This window comes from Aulostomus chinensis, chromosome 15, assembly GCF_037954235.1.
Source record: "Aulostomus chinensis isolate RoL2024-O1b breed Wild chromosome 15, RoL_Achi_v1.0, whole genome shotgun sequence".
In the NCBI taxonomy this organism is placed as follows: Eukaryota; Metazoa; Chordata; class Actinopteri; order Syngnathiformes; family Aulostomidae; genus Aulostomus; species Aulostomus chinensis.
The window spans coordinates 26,874,569-26,880,677 of record NC_141334.1 but is presented as its reverse complement, the minus strand read 5'-3'; the positions used below and the strand labels follow the sequence as shown (position 1 = coordinate 26,880,677).

The 6,109-nt window shown below is 46.5% G+C and overlaps 1 protein-coding gene across 1 annotated transcript in view; it reads right to left on the bottom strand.

Annotated features, from left to right (window-relative positions):
* Positions 1 to 214: 214 nt before the first annotated feature.
* Positions 215 to 6,109, bottom strand: part of LOC147249308 (uncharacterized) — a 92,684-nt gene continuing 86,789 nt past the window's right edge. Inside the window, exons 10-11 of the transcript XR_015109287.1 lie at positions 5,100 to 5,226; positions 215 to 4,767 (exon numbers count right to left, since the gene is read on the bottom strand). The gene's annotated coding sequence lies outside the window, so the exon portion shown is untranslated. The remainder of the gene's footprint in view (positions 4,768 to 5,099; positions 5,227 to 6,109) is intronic.

The window sequence follows — 6,109 nt, the reverse complement described above, 5'->3', positions numbered from 1 at the left end:
ACTAACAGCTCATGAATGATGTCTCTTCACTGACTCGATTTGAAAGAGTCTCACAATCATAATCCAGACTCTAAATTGACCGTAGGCGTGGCTGGGAGAGCCAATGGTTGTCTGTCTCTATGTGTTGGCCCTGCCATGGACTGGTGACCTGTCCAGGGGGAAGGCTGCTGGGATAGGCTCCACCCCCACCACCCTGAACAGGAGGAGAGGGGGAACATGGAGGGATGATGGAGGGATGATGGGTGGATGGACAATGGTAATGCTGTGGTTCCAGAGACCAAATGAATGTAGACAAATATTCCTACCGTACATTTGCAGTGACAGACATCATCAGTGAGACCTTGAAGGACTCTCAAGTTCCAAAGCACAAACTGCAGTCATGTGACAGTTAAACATCTGTCTCGTCTGATCTCCGGTCAGTGGGTTGACGAGCGGCTCGAAGGTTCACTGGTGACCAGCTGGTGGCAGTGTTGACACATAACAACCACACGTGTCTGCTGGTCCCACCGCTCACACTTTCTTGACCTCAGAGGGTCAAATGGATAAAGGTCATGTGATGGCGATGCTGCACACTGAGCAAAATATGCAGGGCAGTGTTTTTCATGTTTATTCCATCTTGCTCTTCATATCACATGATCTTCATTAGCCTCATCAGCTCATGGAGGTGAGTCATGAAGTTATGAAACTTCATCAGCAGACGAGGATGCTGGGATTGATGATGAGCATTGGTGTCAGGACCTTGTGGTGAGTTTGTTTTTCAAGAGAATAAAAAAACAACTTGGAGGCAACAGGGATGAGAATAAATGGAAAGTTTTGTATCTTAGCTTAGATGACATCACGTATCACAGAGCGTGTGATCTGATTCTTGACACCACGTCTGCTTGTGACCATCCGGATAAAGACATAATGTTCACTGAAAATGATTGATCCTCATTGGAATCGGTCCCTAAAAACACTGTATTGACTCATAATTTTCAAAAGACATAGGTTTCATATATTTGGGCTGGTAACAGTGTTTGATTCTTGCCATGGCGCGTTTAGCCTGCTGATCCTGTAGGTGGCACCGTGACTAAAAATCAGCCTTGACGCTGACTTCAAAAATACATGCAAGTGAGTCAGTGTGGTTCTTCTACAGTTCTACATTTCATTTAGCAGACGCTTTTGTCCAAAGCGACGTACAACACAAGTTCTTATTCTCTGTATTTATTTTTTCTGTGACCTGAAAAAATGTCTTTCACAGTCACATTTGATGCACAGTCAAAATTTGTACTGTTGTACAATTCTGCTGTACAGTAAGTCAAAGGCTGGTGGGTAATGAGCGACATGGCCACGCCCTCAAGTCAAACCAACGAATAGAAACTCTCGTCATAGTTTAGCCGTTACATCCAGATCAACCGGCCGGGACTGAGTCACCATGGGAGCTCCACACAGAGCTTGTGATGGTGGGCTTGGGTTGTAGGATTCAGGTCCGGTCAACTGACTGAGCAGAATCAGGCCCTCAACTCTGATTTATGTGATCTGAGAAATACACAGACATCCTCACTCAGCCTGCCTGATCCATCCCTGTTTCCAGATACCAGAAGCTACAGCAGCCAATGCTTCAGTGCCTTTACAGGAATTACTACTCCGTATTTATTTCATGGCCACATGTATCATAATTAGGGGTGCAACGAAATAGTCCACTCACAAAACAATACGAAATACGAAACAGGGCTCACAACATGAAGTTAAGATGAAAGAAAATCAAAAATCAGAAATGCAAAAATCAAACCTTCTTTATTTTCTTCCTGAATATGCAGACCTACCAGTTTTTACTGCGTCACTACAAAATAAAATGCTCTTTGCTTTGAAAAAACTAAAAGTTTGTATTCTCTCTTATTTAGACTTCAATGCAAATCCAAACATAAAACTTCATTAAAAAGTGCTTTGTTGCTGTGAACAAAGAGGACGACTCCATTCCTGATGGAAGGAGAACAAACCTCCAGTGGTGCTCAGGGCTGCAGTTTCACCAGGATCTAGAGGGTCTGAGCTCAGGGAGCTGCAGCACTGAGCCTCCAGCAGCTTCATGTCCTTCTATCGTGCTAGCAGTGCTGGCCCAGGCTACGCTGTTGTGGACCCTCATCGTTTGACCACCGCTTTGGTTTCATCCACCGCCGTCTCACCGCTGCCTCGTCTTTTACATGGAGGACAAAGTAAGTCCACACAACCCATGTGATTGATGGAGGAGCGTCCGCTACTTGTTCCACCTCGTCTTCCTAGAAACAATTGTTTGGCTTCTTCTTCTTCTTCTTCTTCTTGTGTGTATACAGTAGGTGAGAGGGTCAAACATCACCAGTGTAGTGGTGCACGCTCACATTGTTTTTCAACATTGATATTTTTATTTTGTGCGTCTTTGAATTTTATTTCTTCATTTTTTATTTTGTGAAATTTCGTGACACCCCTAGTATTTATAAACACTCATCATCTACGAGCGTGAGGATCATTCAGACTCGTCAATCTATGAGTGTGAGAGCACAAGAAATCATGACCCAGGGTTATGAGCCAGAGTCACCTGAAGTACCCAGGAGGTGAGCGCCTGCACGTGCACGCACTCGTCTGTTTTCTGAGCGCTACAGACCTGCAATCGTAGCAGGCCTTCCCCCTGACTCCGCTCACATCGGAACACGTTTATGTTTTTTCATAGTTCAGTTCATGCAGCGACATCAAGCTCCATCTCCATCCACCTGCACTGCACCTGCCGTTTTCACTCTCTGCCCCCTGTGGCTCATTGTTAAAGTGGCAGCACGTACAAGCTACACGAACATGAGTTTTTGTTTACTGTTGCTAACAGGAATATTGGTGCTTCCATGGCGGTGAAGAGTTACTGGTGTAGTCTGGGAAGGCAGCAGGGATTGAGGGGTGCAGGGGCAGCAGGGGCAGGTCCAACACTCTCAAGTCCATCCATCCATTGTCTTCCGCTTATTCCTTGCTAGTAAGGGTCACGGGGGGTGGAGCCTATCCCAGCATCTACGGGCGAGAGGCGGGGTTCACCCTGGACAGGTCGCCAGTCCATGGCAGGGCCAACACATAGAGACAGACAACCATTGGCTCTCCCAGCCACGCCTACGGTCAATTTAGAGTCTGGATTAACCTGGTCCCTCTTGATGTCTTTGGACTGTGGAGGAAGCTGGAGTACCAGAGAGAACCCAGCAGGAACAGGGAGAACATGGAGACTCACCCAGAAAGACCCCGTGCTGCAGCCGGGGCTCCACCCACAACCTTCTTGCTGGGGGGCCACATTGAGGACCACTGCTCCACCCACAACCTTCTTGCTGGGGGCCACATTGAGGACCACTGCCCCACCGTGCAGCCACACTCTCAAGTAGTTTTTGTAAATCGTTATCATGCACAACATTTATAGACAGTTTCACAGCTCTTGAATTGTGAGCCAGTTAGATGAATTTCATATGAAAGGCGATTTTTTCAGATGATGAAAAATGGAGTATGCTAACTTCTTAGAGGACCCATCACTTCATTCCCAACAAGAGTACCTAAAAACACCATGAGGCCGATTTCCACCAGGATGTGTCTCTGACTACATGACATAAGTGCATCGGTGAACTGCTGCGATGGCAAGTGCGCACGCAGGCTAGAGCTGCTAATCTCTGGTGACCTACATTCATCACGGAGGTGTAGGGGAGACTGGGGTAAGATGAGCCGCATTCCACTCCACACGAAAACTGAAAAATGAAAGTGCGTTAGATGAACGTGATGCTTTATGTGCCCCAGACTGTTGTTTACACATGGAAATTAAGTTATCGATGATCCGCTTGTGACGCTTTTAATCACCCTCTCGACTCAAGGTGAGCGCGGAGTGAATATAGAGTGGCAAAACACTGAATACTGATATAAAATACAGACAGGAAATCAAACAGTTTGGACACAAACAAATGCTTGAGCTTTATCGATGCCCTTAATTAAGTAAAACTGTGTTTGTGTCCACTTGTTAAACACATTGATTTATTAAAACCCTTTATTATTATTTCAGATAAATTTAACCTGTAATCTTCAACATGTCAACTTTTCACAGCGAGCTGATTTTATGCCTCAACTTGTCCCGGCATCGGCTCATTTTACAACACATCAACCTCCATGTTGACGAAAGGGTTTCACACACCGGCGCAAATCAGGTTTCTGACCTCGGTCCATCGTTCGCACCAGCACAACTTCAAATGTAACAGAGTCCAAAGCATCTAACCAGTTTCTGAAGGTGCAGGGAAGATCGATATAGAAACGACAACAATCGCTCCGTTTGCTCTGCTTCCCTCCCTCTCTCCCCTTGAGCTGACAGCCCAAGAGGAAGTGAGTAATGTCAAGTCTGCTTCCTTAAACCGACTGCATGTGTTGATGCTCATCTCAACTGCAGCAACGTGTAATAAATGCACTTTTTAAGGACATTTATGTGCTAAAGTTGCGATGAACTTGTGTCTGTATTCTGCACCGCCATGACCTACGTCACTCCTTCCTTCTTCTGCGACGTTACTGGCATGCGTGCAATCAGGGCACCACCTACTGTCCTCCAGTGTGTAAAAGAATGTGGATTATTTTTGGCAATGCCTGGATGAAGTTTGGTGCCTCTGCTTGCTTTGTTCAGCGGAGTTATGAAAAACCTGTATGGAGGCCTTGAGGAGGGTGAGCAGCCGGAGGGTGTGTTGATCAGCAGTCAGAGTCGAGGTCACGGTGGTCAATCTGAGTCAGGATTATCGGACGTTTCTGGTCTGGCTCCCGCTGACAAGCAGAAGAAAAGACACGTATGCCAAGATTCCAGCTGCACTCACCGAACAGCCACAACGATGCCAAACAGACACTGCTGCTGTTAGAATGGTGGAATATTCGAGGAGGTTAATGTCACCCATGAAAAACACTGGAACCTCCGGACAGGAAATGTGGTTCACAAATACCTGGTGTCAGGTGATGATTTCTAGTTAGGGTACTATTATTACATATACTATTATTGATGACATAAGAATATGTGCCACAAGACAAGAGAAAGAAAAAGAACGTCTTATTACTCTCAGAGAATCATGGAAATGTGCCTGAAAGTCATAGAAATGTTTTACCTTTACTGAGCTGTAGTTGTCAGCCAAAGCCTTCATGTGCCAGCTGGGCTCATCCACCCCTCCGACCTGGACCAGATGACGCGACCTCTGGTTTGATTATTTCAGCAGCGCCGTCCAGAGGGAGAAGCTGCGGCGGGGAAGTTTTCAAAATACTGAAGCAACTCAAGTGAGAGGCACAAGCCATGTAGAGACGCACTTCCAGTCAATCTCAAACAGAATCTTTTCTTGGAGGAACACGGTGACGTCCACCAGCTCATCCACACAACCCCCCTTAATTTCCTAGTGATGCCATGATCTTCTCAACTCAAACACACTTCAGAACACACACCTTCACCAAGAGCAGCTGAAACAGGTCTCACACCAGGTGTAACTGGCTCACCGTCCCTCCACCAAATCTCTGGGTTCTGTGTAACCCTGCTGACAGACAGACAAATGGACGGCGCCACAAAGATGTGCAGAAGCAAACTAATCTCAGCTGGAACCCACAGATCCGAGCTGACAGAGGGAACACAGCGTCCCTGGCACAGCTAGAAAGGAATCGTATTCACGGCTGCAGCATGAATGCTTAAATTATCCGTCTGCTATTAAAGCGATGAAGAAGAAGCTGCAGTCACACATGGAACCGCAGCTGTCTTATCTTTGATGACGCTGATAGTATTTGTTCACACTGCAACAGAACTAAAGGAACCCAGCAGCTTCTTTCTATCCGATGATGCTCTAAGTGATGGGGTCATGGCGGGCGCTGTCATTGCGCCGCTTAAACTCAGCTATGAAGGGTCAACGCCAGCACCTCACACCAAGGTCAGCCGGTGACAGCAAGTCACCTCAGGAAGAACCTTGTGATGTCATCACAGGCATTCAGCTGATCAAAGATTGATGTGTAAAAATGGCAGATGACATTTGTCCACAGCAAGGACAGTAGAAAAGCCTCCTAGATTCTATCACATAGACAACAATGTGTACAGAATCCCACCATGAGAGCTCTCTGCCGCTAGCCTGCCGCTAGCCTG